This window comes from Cydia pomonella, chromosome 3 (genome assembly GCF_033807575.1).
Source record: "Cydia pomonella isolate Wapato2018A chromosome 3, ilCydPomo1, whole genome shotgun sequence".
Lineage (NCBI taxonomy): Eukaryota > Metazoa > Arthropoda > Insecta > Lepidoptera > Tortricidae > Cydia > Cydia pomonella.
The window spans coordinates 7,827,708-7,847,912 of record NC_084705.1 but is presented as its reverse complement, the minus strand read 5'-3'; the positions used below and the strand labels follow the sequence as shown (position 1 = coordinate 7,847,912).

The 20,205-nt window shown below is 41.9% G+C and overlaps 1 long non-coding RNA gene across 2 annotated transcripts in view; it reads right to left on the bottom strand.

The window, feature by feature from the left end:
- Positions 1-8,895: 8,895 nt before the first annotated feature.
- The window catches only part of LOC133515969 (uncharacterized), a 40,491-nt gene continuing 29,181 nt past the window's right edge, over positions 8,896-20,205 (bottom strand). For both annotated transcript variants that reach the window (XR_009799146.1, XR_009799147.1), the window contains exon 3: positions 8,896-9,258. This is a non-coding gene — a long non-coding RNA (uncharacterized LOC133515969). The remainder of the gene's footprint in view (positions 9,259-20,205) is intronic.

Below are 20,205 nucleotides of genomic sequence, written 5' to 3'. Positions count from 1 at the left end.
AAACGTAATTATAATATGAAAACAGTTTAGCCTTTAAGACAATAAAAGTTAGGTTTAATATGTACCTACGTAAAAACGGACACTATAATATTAGGTACTTACGGCCCGATTCGAAGAATGAGATACGATAACGATAAGTTCTGGTTTAGTTAACTTCTCATTTAGATATCGTTTGTATGTCGTATAATTGGCAGAAGCAGCTCGTTTTCGGCAACCAATGTCACTTTGACGTTAGAAATATCGTAGATAGATCTTATTGGGATCATAGCGGAATCGAAATAAACGTCAATTTTGACATGTCGTTTAGTTATCGATCTTTTAAAGATCTTTCCAAGATCTTAAACGTGTCTTCAAAAAATCATCCTTCGAATCGGGCCGTTACTGATCTAGGGATACTTAGAAATTGAATTAATCTTACAAAAAGTTTAACTTACGTACATTTTGTACGGGTACTTACTCTACAGCTTGTGTATTTACTTACCTGGGTTAAAATAGTTTTCGATGTCTTGTTTATAACCACTCTGTCACGCTTATTAATATCTACGTGTTCTATTAAATAAATAAAGTCGAGTGCTATGTATGTCTTTGTAGCTGCAAATTATATTTTACATGAGAAAATGAAAACAAAATTTGATGACATACAAAAAGCTCCACTCCGTCACATTTTGACCCACCTACTGTATGGTTGCTGCTTACTTTGAAGGTGGCTACGCTGCAAGCGTTGAACTGGAGATTATCAGCGTAAGTATTTGATGTTAATGGTATAGTAATAACTTAGTAAGTACCTACATATACTAGGTGCTAAAATATTTAGACCGTAATTATAATAGGCTCTTGAGTAAGTGGATAGTGTTAGCTTTTCATGGCAATAAAAAACTTCAAAAATTTATTCTGCATGTAGGCCGCAAGGGCTCTTTTACAAGTCAATACAACATTTATAGTAACATCATATAGTGACATGAACATAACAACATTTATCACAACAACAGCCAATACCTGGGCAAACAAACATACACACGTGTAACCATTTTTAGATTTCTTGATCTTTGAAATTACATCATGAGTTAACTTATAAGTTAGCGTCTTTTGTAATAAAAGACTAGAGTCGCACACAGACTTTACCACTTAATCAGTCGGATGGGAAAAATTCAAAATTCAAAAATTTATTCTGCAAATAGGCCTCAAGGGCTCTTCTACAAGTCAATACAACATTTATAGCAACATCATATAGTGACATGAAAAAATAATCTTATAGTACAAAACGCAAAAGGAAGGTAACGTATGTGTATGATAGTGCAGTTTCTTAGTTACGTAGTTCATGAAAAATACATAACAACATTTATAAATACAACACCTAATACCTGGGTAAGTATCATTATAAAGTAGTTGCGCTGTTTTTTTGTCCTCTTCATCAAAGGGCTTTTTCGAGTAAACGAACATGTCACTCCATAAAAACAGACTTAATTAAGAAAGTTAAAGGAATGTAAACAACCAAATCTAATTTAAGTATATCACACATTTCTGCTGTTATTTTAGATTAAGTAAGATAACAGTTTGAGATCAATTTTAATTATCAATAATATTTCCATAATACGAGTTAATCCTGACCAAATTCCTTTATCAAAAAGTTGTAGACTTATGACGTTTAGGCGTTATTCATAAACGTCAGTCAAATCTAACAAACTGTTGATGATCGTTGGTCCCTATCTGTCATTTTGTCATTTATGTTTATTTAAGAGACAAAATTTAAAAAGGTATGTAAGGTACACTTTACCTATAGAAAATATGTAAACATATATGAATATCAATGTTTTGTCCAAAACATTTCAAGTTAATCGAAGTAATTATTATTGAGTAATATTATTATGATCTGCGTGCTATCAACACATTTCCAAGTCGAGAATGAATTTATTACTCGTTAGGTTTTAAAAATTGCATCTTAATGAAACTAGTCATATTCTAGAGTAAGTATCGCACGCATATGCATGCATTAGGGTTTTTTTTATACATTTGCTTTAATAATCACAGGATATTTTTCTGTTTCTAAACTTAAAAATTAGTTGTAGATATTGGTTTAAAACTATTACGGGTTAATTACATATATTCTTTGTTTGCAAATAAAAATGGAATTTTACAATTATTTTGTCTGCTATTTACTCACCCACCGCCACCTTACTTTAGCCCCACGCCGAAATTATTAGGTCGAAACTCGAGGATCTCGAGTCACATTTTGTCACCTCTGATGTTTCAATGAATATATGATTTGAAGTTATTAACATGATTTATTTCCAGGCTTATAAATTTAAATACCTTTTTTGATGTGACATACCTGTTGTTTTTATTAGCCATACATTTTAAAGAAAGTGTTTAATCTAGACCATACGTACGGTCAGTCGGTCACGGTAATGAAGCGGACGAAACTCTCTAATAATGACCGATATCACCGCCTAGGTAAGTATATATATTTTTTTTATAGGTATGCAGTGGGGTAACTTCTAAGGAGGATAATTTTTAAAATTATTAAATAAGAAGCACTTCATACTTTAACAACACACACTCACTTATTTACTCTGGACTTACACTGCCGCAACGCAACGCTTATCAAGACATCTTGCTTACCTAGTACTGTTAGGTACTACAGTAGAAAGTGCTTCTATTCTAGTAGACATTTTCCATTTTCAAAATTACCCTGCTTTAAAAATTACCTCAACGCACCTTAGTTGTTATTCTGAAATCATCTCAAGCGTTAACCATGTTTCTCAGAAAAAGGATGCGCTAACCATGTCGCGCCAGCAAGCTCACTCAAATGAAGTTATAATTTTAATGATAACAATGAGCGGCGAGATCATAGCAATTGTAAAAAAACCGTTGATTCGCTCATCACGTATCGAATCCAGCAATTATATCGTCATCAGCTGACAGGTAATGTCGGGTAATGGTGTAGGCCGTCGCTCATTGCTATCATCAACTTAGGGTTCTGAAAAATGGTCCTTCTGAAGATGTTAGCGGTGGAGGTAGATATTTAGATTTTTATTGATAATCTGCAACCAAATAAATGAACCAGCTTAACTTTTTAATCTTACACAACTAAACTTTTGTAACTACATATATTACCTACCCAATCATAATAACTATTTAGTGCTACATAATGTCCTCGTCATGATGTTTTCCTTTATAGAATAAGCTTACGGTAAATATCGAATATCATTCGGTAAAAAAATATCTATAATATTACCATAAAACCACCCAACTATGGCCCAAAAGCACTAACGAACAAAAGCACTCCAAGTTCTAAAAAACAGACAAATCCAGTAAAATAAGTATTTATCATCAGTTTTTAAATACTGGCAACATGTTACCATAAACAAGAGCCATAGAGCTGGCGCCATACATCCAATGACTTGCGCAAAAAAAACATAGTTTTGATTTGTTAATAATACTGAAACGAATTGCAGTATCTTTCATTAAATACATTACATTGAAAACATAAAAGCACGAATATGACATTCAACTTTTAACGCGTACATTACACGCGTACATTTTTTTAGTCATTATACAAGTGTCGATATAATATCAAAATACTTCAATTTACTCTTAAATGGAATGTCCCATGACTGGTGCTGTTAACATAGTACCTACGAATCAGTCGCAGAATTGGTGAAAATTTAAGCCGACGCTATGCGCTGTCCGACGGAGGACCTGACAGTCGGATTAGGGAGGGAAAAAGGTGAAAAGCAAAAAGATACAACCACACCAAAGACAACTTTGTTTTTTTTTTCCTTTTTTAACTATTAGGTACCTACATCCACGTTTAATACATCTGGGAAGAAAACACCATAAAAAAATACATAAGTTCATTTATAAATAACGGATTGTTGCAGATACTTTAGAACGCGAATTGTAGAAATAGGTATACCTCTATCTGAAAAAGAATTCTAGGATGTCGTTTCAACCGCTTCTATTGATTCCGACTGTACCAACCCACCTAATATTACTTAAAAACGATGGCAAGTATGGAATTACATATATTATAATTTAGTAGCTACATTAAACAATTAGGTACTAATTATATAAAAAATACCCATTACTCTGCTCAAGCAGTATTATTTACGTCTTCATCGGATTTCGTATTTATATTAATGACTAAATCAATAAACTGCGACTGCAAGAAAGTGTTAACATTTTAAATTTATAAAGATAAAGATAATCGAAAAACCGAGACACAAAAACATTAGTTACTCTTCGTTGGATTACGTGAAAAACGTAAAATAAATACCGAAGTTTTTTAAAATTATAAATTACCCACTATCGCTAGCATGAATTCAACACCGCATAAAACTCATTAATAATTACTTTACTATTTTAAAAGTAATACCAGCATCGATAAAATGGTATGAGAGCTTAACATAAAAACAAATTGTATAAACATTCAATATATCTCAGCCGGGCCGGCGCCAGATCCCGTGATAAAGAATCGTGTTTTAACATAATGTAATGTTATTTAACGGTGTTCATTAGATGATCGATATCAGTTCTCCAAAACTGTACACCGTGCGAATAAAGTCAACAATGCGCCCGCATATAAAATACTTACACTTGAATAACACTCTGTGTTCCAGGGTGTTCGTAGTTGGAAAGCAACTCTCTCTATTTGTTGTAACATTAAGTTTGTCGTTCGAAGGTCGGTTCTCATCATTTGCATCGTGGTACAAAAGTGTGCAGTCACGACTTTTTGTTGCCATTTCATGTTGCCTAAATGTTACAGCTTTCAAAATTGGATTGTTTGATTATTTGTTTGTTGCACAAACATATTGTTGTTGTTATAATGAAAGAATATATGTTCCGATTGACATCGGTACATAATATATGATTACGAAACTTTTAATGGACGTGTGCCTTGTCGTGTAAATAAAAGAAACTCTACACTGTTGAAATCAGAAACCTGTGAGATAATTTTATTCAGTACCCCTAGTGTAAATAAATTCGATTTTGGAACGTGACGTACGCGTTTGCGTTTAGTATCATTTTGTATTGGATTTAGAAAGAGTGCGCCAAGCGGGACGTTTTGGAAACTCAAAATCCTATACAAAATGAGACTTAACGCAAACGCGTTCGTCACGTTATGATGTCGATCAAATTTACACTAGGGTTACTGAACTAGGTAGGTACCTAATGCACTTAATACATACAATAAACAAACAATACTATTAGAAAACCAATCAAATTATTTTATGAAAATATTTTATTTTGTGTAATTTTAAGAAGAGGATCACTAGGTATAATAATATAATTTATAAACTGAAATAGATGTAAAATACGAAAGAATAAGTGACCAGGCCTCCAGTGCCCCGAGCTGGATTCAAACCAGCGTCCACTGCATTCCCGGCTGCTCAGACCACTCGGCCACCGATCCAGCAGCTTGAGTTGAATTTTCTCAAGTAACTATAGGCATACAATCTTTTAAGACCGAATTGCCTTTTCATACAAACGTAATCCTCATTTTCCTGTGTGGATTTATTGAAAATATTTTGACAGAATTGGATGTATATCAACCACAGCTATTTCTTTCGAAACTGCCCCTACGTTTAATTTTTTTCGAATTTATAATTATCATAAGAGTTTGGAGCCTTAAAAAAATTGTATGAAAACTGTTTTTGGCTCCTAATTTTTACAGTAATCTAAAAATCTAAATTAGTCAAACGTAGGGGCATAGCTATGGTTAATGTACATCAAATAATAGAAAAATATTTTCCACAATGTCCATATCCAAAGAGGAAAATATGTTTGTATGGAGAACAGCCGTCCTCTTTCCTCTTAAGGGCTTACGGCGCCCTCTGGTCAACTCTAAGGTACAAACAGTGTGGTTTGTAGTTTGTACTGCCTATCCTATGTTTTCTTTCATACTTATATGAAAATCTATTTCAGTTTGTACCTAAATCGATTTCGGGTACTTAGTATATACCTACTGGTCAAACGAAAATACCCACTAAGCGCTTCGAACGTTACGTGAAAAGCGCAACGTGAAAACATGGTGTTTGGTGCCTCGTTTGCCAAATTAAAATGTCACATATGTTAGATCATTTACTGTCTTTTCTGATATCCATAAAAATGCCTCCGGGTACTTTTTTTAGCTACTTGTTATAAGTCCTGACGATTTTACCCGTTTCAATTTGAATAAAAAAAAGTGGAAATATATATTTTTATTGAAATGTGAATATTTAAATGTGCGTGTAAATCTTTAGTACTTTTGAATATTAATTTTAAAAATCCGTGGACACTAGATTTATTGGTGACCAGAAAAGAACAAATTCCCAACCTATTTTTTTTTATACGTCGGTGGCAAACAAGCATACGGCCCGCCTGATGGTAAGCAGTCTCCGTAGCCTATGTACGCCTGCAACTCCAGAGACTAAACCTATCCTACAATTCATACATATTTTTCACAAAACATCACGTTTTTTTAATAACAGTAACACAAGACATTGATTGTTATTAAGGCTAATAGAAATTAAATAAGTAAGCAGTCAATTGTTTCACTTTTTTAATTAGTATATTTAGTTTGTTCTTTAAATATTTACTTCATATTCGCAATAAAAAATACTTCATGAATTTTATCAGGCAATTCGCTTTACTTAATAATATATTACAAGTACACATACTTAATATATATTTCTATCTATTACAAAAAAAATCAGCGTGAAGCGCACTTGTCCCAGCCACAAGTCACAATATCTTAGTTACTCGTGTGCTAGCTCGTGCTGCGACCAGCGTGGGGTAATTCAATGAAGATCCGGCAGATACGAGGTATCAGGCAGGATAGGGGCTGCACAGATACCAGATAAACATGATCGTGAAGATAAGTGTTGCTGTTAAGGCGGGATTCCACCAGTGTGCGACACTATGCGGCACAAGCATTTTTGTACTGTATATGCTTCATAGTTTTTTACATTATTTTCTGATAACTTACATATTACAACATTTACAATTTTTACGATCACAATTGCAGGCATATTTATGTATAGCAAATTAGTCTTCTCCTAGTTAAAATATTTATTTTAGGCACTAATGATATCTATGGATGGTTAGGAAGCCCCAAAAATAAAGATCGGGAAGATGCAAGAATGTGATGTTTTATACATCACTGATCCAGGATTAGCTTTTTATTGAGTAAACCTCGAGTAATTAAGTACGTAAGGTCGGATATGCGCCAAATTTTATCTAAACGATAGAAGTAATTAAGTATTGAATGAATGGATTGAATGGCTGGATAGAACGAAATCTCAGCATCCAATTTCCGCTAGTCGCTGCGGGAGCCCGAGTCTCGTTGCGTTACTTCCTGTGGCTTTCGTCGGATATGACGATGGTTAGAAAGAAAGTTCTTATTTCATATGTGTTAAGTGAATATTGAGGTGTGATGTTCCGTTGATGCCGTGCGCTGGCAACAGTGTGACATTGTGAATAGATATGGAATAAATACAAATCCTGTATGCCACATACGGCGTCAACTCATAATCTTCCTCGCGTTGTCCCGGCATTTTGCCCCGGCTCATAAGAGCCTGAGGTCCACTTGGTAACAAATCCCAGGAATTGGCGTAGACACTAGCCTTTACGAAAGCGACTGCCATCCGAGCTTCCAACCCAGAGAGTAAACTACGCCTTTATTGGGATTAGTCCAGTTTTTTCACGATGTTTTCCTTCACCAAAAGCGACTGGTAAATATCAAATGATATTTCGTACATAAGTTCCTAAGGCAGTGTCTTACCTGAGCAAATAACTCGCGAACGCGAAGCGGCGCGGCGCGGTTGAATTTAATCCTTTGATACCTATGGAAGTGTCCTACGTGGGCGATCTCCGAATGCCGTTGGGCCGTCGCGCCGCGTCTCGTCGCGTCGTATTCGCGAGTCATCGCCCACGTAAACGTACAGCGCGGCGTAAACACTCATTGGTACGAGCCGGGGCTTGAAATGAACTCGTGAGCTCCGGATCGGAAGTCGCACGATCTTAGGTGTGTCCGTCGTTAGGTTAGGGAAGTCATTCCACGTCTTTCTGTGGACGTGGGTGCTGCTGGTGATGGTTAGCTCTTCGCTACCGATCCTTACCCAACCCCACGACCCCTAGCCTGGTGATACCGTTTGAGCGGGGCCAGGTTTCGGGGCCACGGTGAAGGCGACCGGTATCGGTAGCTGGCGTGTGCGGCGTGCTGGTGAGGCAGTGTCAGAGTGTGTGTCGCACGCCTACATACGACGTCAACTATAGATATTTAAATAGATATTTCGAAAATGTTAGTTACTAATTTCAAAGAACTGGTACCTGAAAATAAATCTATTCACTAGTTATAAAACCATGAACTCTACGAGTATTTAGCAACTTAGGTAACATGATTATTCTAATATTAGGAAAAGTTGTAGAAAGAAGAACTATCTTTGAATGGAGACACAAAAAATATTATTAGTGTCTGGCCACGTAAGTACTCGTACTTCTAACAAATGTGGCAGGCGCCAATGCAGTGTTCATTTGTCTAGTTTACGTCTGTCACTCGTTTCCTAGCTTTCACTCACGATAGGGGAATATGGATGCACTTCCCCTATCATGGACACTCGAGAGACGTTATTATGACTCACATGATATTATTCAATGAATATTCTGCCGTATACAGTGATATTTTGAATTAGGAACATTATCACCTAGTATCATAGATTGCCATTTTGATTCACATCTCTACATACATACACATCCTATACATTTATATATTACATCATCAATCTCATTATTTAGGTACTTAATATTTATTTTTAGTCTGTATACATTTTATACATAATTATTTATGTAAGGATTAAATAACAATGAATTTAGTTAAGGACGTAGGTAAAAGTCTTACATTTCATACAAAATCTCTGGGCAATATATAATTTATTATTGAACTGGGGGCCTAGTCAAGATGACAAGCATTGATAGAAAAGGCCAATGAATTAATAAATGAATGAATAGGTAGTTTATTTGTGTAAAAAAGGTTATAGATTGATATCACATAATATTGTTTCCAATCCTTAGTTTTCTATATAAATAAATGGCGTACAAATATTCTTTAATTACTATCTAATACATTCGAAACACTGTACATCGACAAACGTAAAAAGCAATGAAAATAATAAATATGTACTTTTGTCATATTAACTAAGCCCCCCCACCAAGGAATCTTTTGTCGATTCTTCTTTTTTCCACGTCCAATTTGCAAAACATACTGCCTGACGTAAGTACCTGAAATTGAAAAAATAACTTAGTACGAGTAAGTACAATTTTTATTTATTCTCGGGGATGTCGTGTCTAGTGAAATTCAAGTTATTTCTGTTGCTTCTTGTTGTATTTGAACTAGTAATAAGTAAGTAACAGTCAACATAGTATATCGTAGTTATAACTGTAGAGGGAGCTGTTGACGTCTCTTGAAACAAAGGGGCCCGATGTATGATTAATACGGTCTTATAACTGATCCTGTCTGCCTACATACGAGAACTAGAACGACACATCCCAAAACAACTCTACAACCGTACATAACAGAGTCGAAATCACTATAGCTGTAACTTTCTCAATCCGAATCAACAGTTTACTGTCTTAACCATAGATTTTATAAAGCGTTCTATATTCTGAAGTGAACCTTAACTTCTAACGCAATAGATTAGTTTCACAATAACAAGATTTAATGAGTTACTAGCTTTTGAAAGTAAGCATCTTGTGCATGCTCTGATGTGCAAATTCGGAGACTAATGAAATCATTTTGGTTCCCAGTTCTAGAGGGTTGTGATTAAACGTTGACTTCAAATGGTGGGGAAATTAATTTTATTTATCTTTAGGGGTTTGATTTTGCATAGCAAACGTAACTCTAATTATTTTCTTGCGTGGAATTCATCGGTTTAATTGAGTTGTTAATATATGCATTGTAACCGCCAGAGGACACCCTGGAGTCAGCTCTCAGCGATAACTCAGTTTAATATTTATTTACGGAGCCTGCTGGTTCGGAAATCCAATTCCTCCCACGGTGGGACGTAGTTGGAGCGTCAAACAAACACCACTTAATTAGATTCCTATTTATTTAGCACTAGCACACACTTAGTCTAGACCTTAGGCACCAAACTTAAGCACTAAACACTAACACTATAGGCACTTTCACTATAACGTTATTCTAGTACTTACTAAGGTAAAATAACTAAGCGGTCCACGTAACTAGCACTAAAACCACTATTACCACTAATACTGATCACAACTTTAGGGCACTTTCACTTTTTCCTCACTTTTCCTTTTTGTTTTCCGATCGCTTGAACTGAACTGAACTGACTGTACTAACTCACTGTCCGCAGGCCGTATCTCGCCTGCTTATATAGGGCGAATACGAGGTCTCGAAAGTAACTCCAGATAATTCGAGAACGGCCTCGTTACGTGGACTTCTCTTTCTTGTGCTATCTCTTTCTCGCATTGGGCGTAGAACTTTCCCCGTATTTAACCACCTTTTCGGGTTTATCTCGGGAACCCTGAGGTTTTCAGTGATGAACCGTACCTTTTTAGAAAGCATTTACGAAGATCTACCCTATTATACCAGTTTCAGCTGAAAATATTCATGAATATAAGAATTATCTTCATCGATAGTTCAACTCCATACAAAAATAACTTTAAGTCTTAATATCTCGATAATTCTAGGCCCAATGCTTACAATGTTTGTGTCTACGGATAGCTAATCCTAGGTTCTATCTATACAGGTCACTACGATCCCTGGGGAAAGCCTAACTTGGGAGAAATCAGGTGAAATTGGGTCGCCTCGACCCGAACATATAAATACCGCGCACCGAGGTCCGCGCCGCTCAGTACGCTTCCGGCTTCCGCAGCGATCGCACCGGCCGCTCACCCGCGGTGATGACGTCACGTAACAAGCTGACACAAAACGCTATTTTCATAGCGACTACAATTTTATCCTGTTTCTAGTCAATCGACCGACAAGTCAATCATACAAAGTGTGTTTGTGTCAACTTATTCCTATCCTATAGCTAGGCACCCTATAGCTATTTTATTTAGTTTTACGCGTTAGGCAATTCTTTCCGGCCCGGGTCTGTACCGTCCGAGCATTCGTCTCGGCAGGGGTCCATGCTGTCCGTAACAGTCTGCCCCCGCTGACGCTCCTGCGACTGCTCCTGTTGCAACGGTAGGACAGCCAACTTTGTGACGGGCCTCCGGAACACGCCTCCTCGGGTTTGCACGTCAGCCGATCGTATTCCACCATCCGGTCCTGGGTACACCTGGGTGACGATGCCGCGTGGCCACACATTGCGCGGCAGATTTCCGTCCACTATTATTACATAGTCGCCCTTCTGGATTGGCCTGACCCTGTTATTTGATGATTGGCGTGGTGCGAGTGTTGGCAGGTACTCCCGTATCCATCTTCGCCAGAAGTGGTCGGCCAAAGCTTGGCTGGCCCGCCAAGTCCTGCGGTCCGCTTCCTCGCACGGTCCGGTCGATGGAGCTCCCGTTGAGCCTCCCAGGAGAAAATGAGCCGGTGTCAACGCTTCCTCATCCCTCGGGTCCACTGAAACATGGGTCAGTGGCCGTGCGTTGACAGTATTTTCTGCCTCTGCCAATATGGTCAGCAACAATTCTTCTTTGGGTGCCTTTGTGTGTAATGTTGCTGTTAGGGCGTTCTTTACGGAGCGTACTAATCTTTCCCAAGCTCCGCCTTGGTTAGGTGCACCGGGTGGAATAAACTTCCATGTGACGTTGTGTTGTACGCCGAACTCTCGAAGTGCTGGTAACCACTCCTTGTAGGCGTTGCGTAGTTCGACGTCCGCTCCCCTGAAGTTCGTTGCATTGTCGCTGTAAATGACTGCGGGCCATCCTCGTCGTGCCGCTAGTCGCCTGAGAGCCATTATCGCCGAGTCCGTTGAGAGACTATGGACGATCTCCAGATGTATGGCTCGCGTCGTTAAGCATGTAAACAATGCAACCCATCTTTTTTCATGCCTTCGTCCGATGGTCACTGTTAATGGGCCAAATAAATCCACTGCCGTGTTTGTGAATGGCCTCTTGTACGGCTGGATTCTAGCCAGCGGTAAGTCTCCCATTGCTGGCACCTTTGGTTGCGCTCTCCTTAACACGCATAGGCGGCACTTGCCAGCCACCATGCGCACCGTTGGCCGTAGGTGAATGATCCAGTAGAGCTGTCGTAGATCATTTACAACTCGTTCATTATTTGCATGTCCAGCTTTCTTATGCGCGCGTTCAATTAATAATCTAATTATTTGATGCCTCCCGTCCAATATGATTGGCTGCTTCTCTAACCCTAGTACTGGCGCTGCGTTGAGCCGTCCTCGCATACGTATCAGTCCGTCTGGGCCTAATACTGGGTCCAATTCATGCAGTCGACTTTTGTGGCCGACTGGTTCGCCCTTAGACAGATTCCGATACTCCTCAGGGAAGCTTGTGCGTTGAGCATATTGGAAAAGTAGATGCTCCGCCTTCTTCCTATGTATGACCTGCAGTGGTTGTCGTTGTCGGTTCCTGAGACAATCGAGAAATTGGAAGACTCGTGCCGTTGCGTTCACCAAACGATTATAGTCCGAGAATCGCTCGATGTCTGGAATCGGCTCCTTGTTGACTTTTGGCTCCTCCTGAGCAGCACAGGCAACCTCCTCATACTCGGGAAGGTCTTCTTCAATATTTGTCTTGACGTTTTCCTGTGGCCATTCTTCCTCAGGGCGCTTAAGAAAGTCTGGTCCTTGGTACCATCGGCTTTCGAAGGTCACTTGTCGATCTTTATCCGGGCGGGTAGCTTCATCCGCCGGATTTTCTTTTGTGGGAACCCAGCGCCATTGTTTTGGTATTGTCAGTTCCGCTATTTCACCTAAGCGGTTGGCTACATAGGCGCTGTATCGTTTTGCGTCGTTGCGGACCCAGTGTAGCACCGTCCTTGAGTCTGTCCACATGATGACCTGATCTGGTGTCAGACGGTGCTCCTCCCGGATGGTCTGCTGTAGCCTTGACCCGATGAGCGCCGACTGAAGTTCCATGCGTGGTATGCTGAGTTGCCTCGTTGGCCCAACCTTACTTTTTGCCGCGATTAGGCTCACTTGGGCCTCCCCGCCATTTGAGGCTACTCGCCAGTACGCCACGCATGCGTATGCTTTGGTGCTGGCGTCCACGAACACATGTAGTTCCCTTCTCGCCACTGCCCCCGTTGAAAGATAGCATCTTGGTATCCTGAGCTTCGCGACGCTATCCAGAGCTCGCAGCCAGGCCTCGAAGTCACGCTTATCCTCTTCTGGCAGTGGAGAGTCCCAGTCCAGCTTCTTGGCCCACAGATTTTGCAGCTGAACTTTTGCTGTTATAGTATAGTGGCTTAACAGCCCCAGCGGGTCATATACTGACATCACGGCCGATAACATTTGCCTCTTCGTAGGCGTCTGTATCATTTCCTTCACTTCGGCCGGTACCCTTATCATTGTTGTGTTGAAACCCAACTGGTCGGTTTCAGGGTTCCAGTACATCCCAAGGATCTTATTTTCCTTGCCTTTGCCGAGCTGTGCCGGTGTACTTGCGTGTAACTCCGTCGGGATCTGCTGGAGTAGCTTCACACTGTTTGAAGTCCACCCTCGTAACTGGAACCCTCCCTTGGCGTGAGACGACGCGACTTGCGTAGCACGATGTAAGAGTTCCTTCTCATCCGGGTAGCTGGCTACGTAATCGTCCATGTAATGATTACGTGTGATGTCTTCCACAGCATCCGGGAACTCATCAGCGTTGTCCATAGCGTTTCTATTTCTGACGCTATGGGCCAGGAATGGTGAGCTTGCTGCACCAAAAAGCATGCTCGTCATTTTGTAAAATTGCGGATTCCCTGTCCGGCGGTCCCCTCTCCAAATGAACATTTGTGACGGTTGATCCTCGGCCCTTATTTTTATTTGGAGGAACATTTCCTGTAGATCCGCCACAACTGCAAATTGTCCTTCGCGGAACCGAAAGAGAATCCCAATAATTGACTGTAGTAGATCCGGTCCTTCTAAAAGAAAATCGTTTAGGCATTTCCGTTGAACGCGACACGCAGCGTCGAAGACTAGCCTTATCTTTCCCGGTTTGTTCGGATTAGTTACCGCAAAATGCGGCAACACCCACGCTATCTTGCTATCTGGCGGCTCCTGCAGTGGCTCGGCGTACTTTTTCTTTAATAAATTATCAATTTGTTCCTTGTAACTCTCAGCGAATGCCGGATCCCGATCCATCTTTCTCTCGATACTCCTTAACCGACACATTGCAGTTTGTATGGTCGGTGGCATTCGTGGTTCGTCGTCCCGCCATAGCTGACCTACTTCATAGCGTGGTCCATTGTCGTTGATTTTCTTTATTGTTCTGTCCAAAATATCCATGGCCCTTTGGACTTGCGGATCCACCTTTGTAACGTTTTTTATTCCCAGCGAATCTATGTTGAAATAATCTCGTAGCATGGAGTCTAGGTTCTCATCCCTCTCGCGGCAGTGCAGCATCAGGTGTTCCTCGCCCTCCTTGGGAATAACCAGCCGTGGTTTTCCCCCGAAGATCACCCAGCCAAGCCCAGTTAGCACTGCCGCTGGCTCGTCCAGACCCCTGACGATTGCTTCCTGTGGTAGTAGCACAGGCCATTGGTCGATGCCGATAAGCAGTTTAGGTATAGCCTCTTCATAGCACGCAGTCGGTATATTTTTGAAGTGTTCCAGCTCCATGATTTTCTTACTCATCCGTTGCGTGCGTAGGCCTATACGTCGTACCGTCGTGAAGACGAGATCGTATGCGGTTTCCAAGCCCTTTCCGCGTACGCGCACCTTCACCTGTCTGCTTATTTCAGGCTCCGCTTCCATATTGCTTACGCCTGCGAGACATAGCGGCGTGGCAGGTCCCGTAGCTCCTACGGTGTCCGCTACGTCTGTCTGAATCAGGCTTATAGTGCACCCGTCGTCCAACATAGCGTAGGTGTCCACCTTCCCCTTAGGACCCTCTACGGTGACGGGAACCATTTTGAGGAACACCGTGGTTGTGTTATTCACATACTCCGTAGTGTTCGTAACAGTGTCCGGCTCTTGTGCTATAACCGCCGGCGTATGTCCGGACCCTAGGCTGGCGGTGGGCTGCAAAGAGGGTGCGGCCGCGCGGGACACTGGTGGCGGCCGGCGTTCACGCGTCACTTCCTGCGCCTTTCCCTCGTGCAGCAACTTATGATGCCTAAAAGTGCATCCGTCGATTCCACAAGGTTTGTCATGGCACTTAGTCTTTCTATGCTTGCTGTTTAGGCATCTGAAGCATATTGTGTTACTCCTGGCCCAGTCCCATCTAGCTCCTATGTCCATGGCCAAGATCCGCTTGCACTCCGGGGTTCTGTGGCCACCGCCGCAACATAGGCAGGGTACACGCCGCGCCTCGGCGTTACCCGTCGTATATGCCTGCTCGGCGTGGTACTGCGCCTGCTGTGGACGTCTACTTCCCTGGACTCGTTGGCTCGTCGTTGATGGGCGGGCAGTTTCCTTCGCTGCCGTTTCCCTCCTCTTCATATTGCTTGTAGGTAGCCGAGCGTGTGAGAACTCTAACTCGGCGTCGCTTTCCTCGATGAGAAAATCCGCCATGAGCATAAGCTCACATTTACCATTCTTTATATTTTCTCGGGCATATGCACACCATCTGCTTCGTAAGTGGGGACTCAGACGATCGGTTATTTCTCTTACCAACAAAGGATTGTTACTGTAATTTTTACTATCCAGTTCACACAAGGTGCTTACTATATTGACGACTTTTGTAGCAAAGTTATTTAAATCTATGGCACTAGGACCCACAGGCGGCAGACGTTTAAGCTCTTCTAGCGCTTTATCGACTAAAAGGTCAATCCTTCCAAAGTTCTTTTTCAACAATTTCATTATTAAATCTGGCTGTGTCGACGTTGATAATAGATGTTGCACGCATTGGCGTGCATCCCCACGTAAACAATTTCGAAGCCTTGCCATGTTTTCGAATGCACTAAAATTGTAGCGTCGAGTTGACTCGCTGTAGGCATTATAAAATAATAACCACTCGTTCGGGTTGCCCGAGAAAGGTGGCAGCTCGTAGCATTGTTTTGGCGGCGTTGTGCGTACGGCGTCCCTTAGTTGGTCGGCGAGCCTATTAAATGCAGTAGCCGCGTCACTCGGCGGCGGCTCTACCGACGACCTTAGTTTGGTATGAGGAGTGAACGGCGTTGACGCGAAGTAATCCCTTTGTGGTTCAGTTCGTGACTCCATGTACTCGTTGCGTGGTCGCGACGGCCCCATTTCTGGCTCTAAGGGCGACGGCGCACGGTACTCGTATTGTGATCGTCGCGGCGGCTCTACCGGTGACGGCGCCCGATATTCATTGCGCGGTCTGCGCGGCGGCGATCTATCCCCTTTCCGTGGCTGGCGCGGCGGCGATCGGTACTCAGTTCGCGGCCCGCGCGGCGGCGATCGGGCGCGCTCGGCCCGTGTCGGCACGGGTAGCGTCTCTACGCGAACGCGAGGCGGGTCGTCGTGGGGGCGATGCGGCGTCTCGACGATCTCTCCAATGTCATTAAGCCACTCGCTGACTCGGCTCTCGGGTTCGGCTCGTACTCGTCGCTTGGGGCTACTCCCGCGTGATGATGCCACGGAGGTGTCCGAAAGTGACCCATATTCGTTAAGCACGACGTTAAGACGGTGCTTATATTCTATGTCAAGCATCTCGCGTTCCAGAGCGAGCTCCCTGAGCTTCAGTTCCAGTTTCTTTTTTTCTTTTATATATTGAAGCTCTTTTATTTTGCTTGAACATAGACTGCTGATGTGTGAACCCCTTGATGATGCAGATTTGACCGACGACTCTTCATTCCGTGCGTTTTTCTTAGGCGAGGGTGCTGGAGGTAGGGGTGTGGTGCGCGGAGGTTCTTGCCTCTCCTCCGCCGCCCTGCTCTCCCCCTCGGAAATGGGCGACATTCTCCTTGACTGCGCGCTCAACTGTTCGCGCTCGGCGCGGCGTCGCTCAATCCGCCGTTGATTAAACCGCTCGATCACAGACGGTGAACGCGGAGGCCCCTTGTGGACAGTTATCTTCACGGCCTTTGTCAGTGGTACCTCGGCCTTAGCCTTCCCTAGTACCGGCGGCGAAAATTTGGAACCCGCCTCTGCTTCCTCGTCGATGGCCTTTGACCCGGTGCCCTCGACGTCCTCGCGGTGTTCCCCCCTAGATGGAGGGCTAGCCGTCGACTCCCTTCCGGTAGCCGTCGTTAACGGCCTCCCGGTGCGCTGGCTAGATCCTCCCGACGTGTCCGTTGCCCGCTCCGCGACCTCTGATACGCGACCCGTGGTATCCGTGGAGGTCGTACGTTCCCGCTCGTTCCCGGTGCGGTCCGACTGCGATCTTGTTGTAACTCCCATTTTCGAGTTACTTCCCGACATTATTAACACTTCACAACACAGTTCACTGCACGGTTCGTCAGTCACACACAATATTCACACAACACAGTTTCCACTGTTCAGTATTAGTCCAATAAGAATCTAATTAGACACTCACTGTACTCACTGAAAATTACTAGGTCCCACTGAATTTCAGGATCCGGTTCGAAGGACCAAAACTGTAACCGCCAGAGGACACCCTGGAGTCAGCTCTCAGCGATAACTCAGTTTAATATTTATTTACGGAGCCTGCTGGTTCGGAAATCCAATTCCTCCCACGGTGGGACGTAGTTGGAGCGTCAAACAAACACCACTTAATTAGATTCCTATTTATTTAGCACTAGCACACACTTAGTCTAGACCTTAGGCACCAAACTTAAGCACTAAACACTAACACTATAGGCACTTTCACTATAACGTTATTCTAGTACTTACTAAGGTAAAATAACTAAGCGGTCCACGTAACTAGCACTAAAACCACTATTACCACTAATACTGATCACAACTTTAGGGCACTTTCACTTTTTCCTCACTTTTCCTTTTTGTTTTCCGATCGCTTGAACTGAACTGAACTGACTGTACTAACTCACTGTCCGCAGGCCGTATCTCGCCTGCTTATATAGGGCGAATACGAGGTCTCGAAAGTAACTCCAGATAATTCGAGAACGGCCTCGTTACGTGGACTTCTCTTTCTTGTGCTATCTCTTTCTCGCATTGGGCGTAGAACTTTCCCCGTATTTAACCACCTTTTCGGGTTTATCTCGGGAACCCTGAGGTTTTCAGTGATGAACCGTACCTTTTTAGAAAGCATTTACGAAGATCTACCCTATTATACCAGTTTCAGCTGAAAATATTCATGAATATAAGAATTATCTTCATCGATAGTTCAACTCCATACAAAAATAACTTTAAGTCTTAATATCTCGATAATTCTAGGCCCAATGCTTACAATGTTTGTGTCTACGGATAGCTAATCCTAGGTTCTATCTATACAGGTCACTACGATCCCTGGGGAAAGCCTAACTTGGGAGAAATCAGGTGAAATTGGGTCGCCTCGACCCGAACATATAAATACCGCGCACCGAGGTCCGCGCCGCTCAGTACGCTTCCGGCTTCCGCAGCGATCGCACCGGCCGCTCACCCGCGGTGATGACGTCACGTAACAAGCTGACACAAAACGCTATTTTCATAGCGACTACAATTTTATCCTGTTTCTAGTCAATCGACCGACAAGTCAATCATACAAAGTGTGTTTGTGTCAACTTATTCCTATCCTATAGCTAGGCACCCTATAGCTATTTTATTTAGTTTTACGCGTTAGGCAATTCTTTCCGGCCCGGGTCTGTACCGTCCGAGCATTCGTCTCGGCAGGGGTCCATGCTGTCCGTAACATGCATCTTGATTAATATTCGGATGCCTTTCTTAAATGGTAACACCGTAAGTAAAGTAGCAAAGGTGAAACCGTCCTTTTTACCATGGAGAGTATATTTGCTCCCGAAAAATATTGACAAATAAATATTCACTATATATTTTAATATATATATATAGTGAATGCAGTGGAAATAAGAGCGTTGAGAAGTGTGTCTGGTGTGAAATTACAAGATAGAATTAGGAACAGTGTGATAAGGGAAAAGTGTTGACTGAACGAAGATGTAGTGACAAAAATTGAGAAAGGTATGTTGAGATGGTTTGGACACGTGGAAAGAATGAGTGAAAGAAGGTTGACAAAAGAAAGTGTATAAGGGAGAAGTAGAAGAGGTAGCTGGAAGGGGCAGGTCTGCGGACATTCTCTGATCAAATCGGGGAAATCCTGAAGAAAGGCCAGGTCAAGAGCACCCTAAACCGACGAGCGTGTATGAGGAATGTTATGAATGTGAAGCAAGCGGAAAAAGTATGTCAGGATCGTAGCAAGTGGAAATCCATGGTCTCTGCCTACCCCTCCGGGAAATAGGCGTGTATGTATGTATGTATGTAAATAGGTGTAATATGACAATCTTACACAAGTAACACAAACCGGCCTAATCTACAGTAGGTAAACTAAAGAAGTCTTGTGTTGTGGGTACTAGGTAGACTAGACGAAACGAGTATCAGTTTACCGGGTGTGGCCTTAACAGGAGCAATAAATTAAATTGTAGGCTGTACCTACTACTCAAACTGACCAACATTTCTTCAGCAACTTATAAATAACTTGTGTTTGGATTTTTAGTGCACTTTGAAGTTTATTCTAAGACGCAATGTATTGCGAATTTCGTTATGTATAAAGCGTGACAAGTAATACATAATACATACATAATGTATGTGTTTTTATGAAAAATACGTAGTCTAAAGGATTCATAATTTTTAAAAGTTGTTAATCAAAAGTTTTATCGTTTGAGGAGTACAATATATATTTTAATTATTTGCTCGTGTTACAGGCCACGCTCGGTATGTAATACCAAAGAGAATATGTGTTTACAGAAATGTAAATAGTTATATTCATATAAAACATCAATAATTAATTAAATATTTGTGACAAACACGCAAAAATGCCTGTACTACGATTCGAATCCAGGACCCCCTGCGTCCTAGGCATGCAGGGTCACTACCGACTAGGTTAGGACGGACAGTTTCATAATTTAAACATTAACTCTTTTGAGAGTATAATTCTCTTAACTGTTTGATGGTATTTCTTCATATGTTCAGTTTATAACTTTTTAATCCAATATTACTCCATGTTTTAAAGTTTGTCATATGCGTGCAGCTGTCTCTTTACTTTAATATCGATGACACA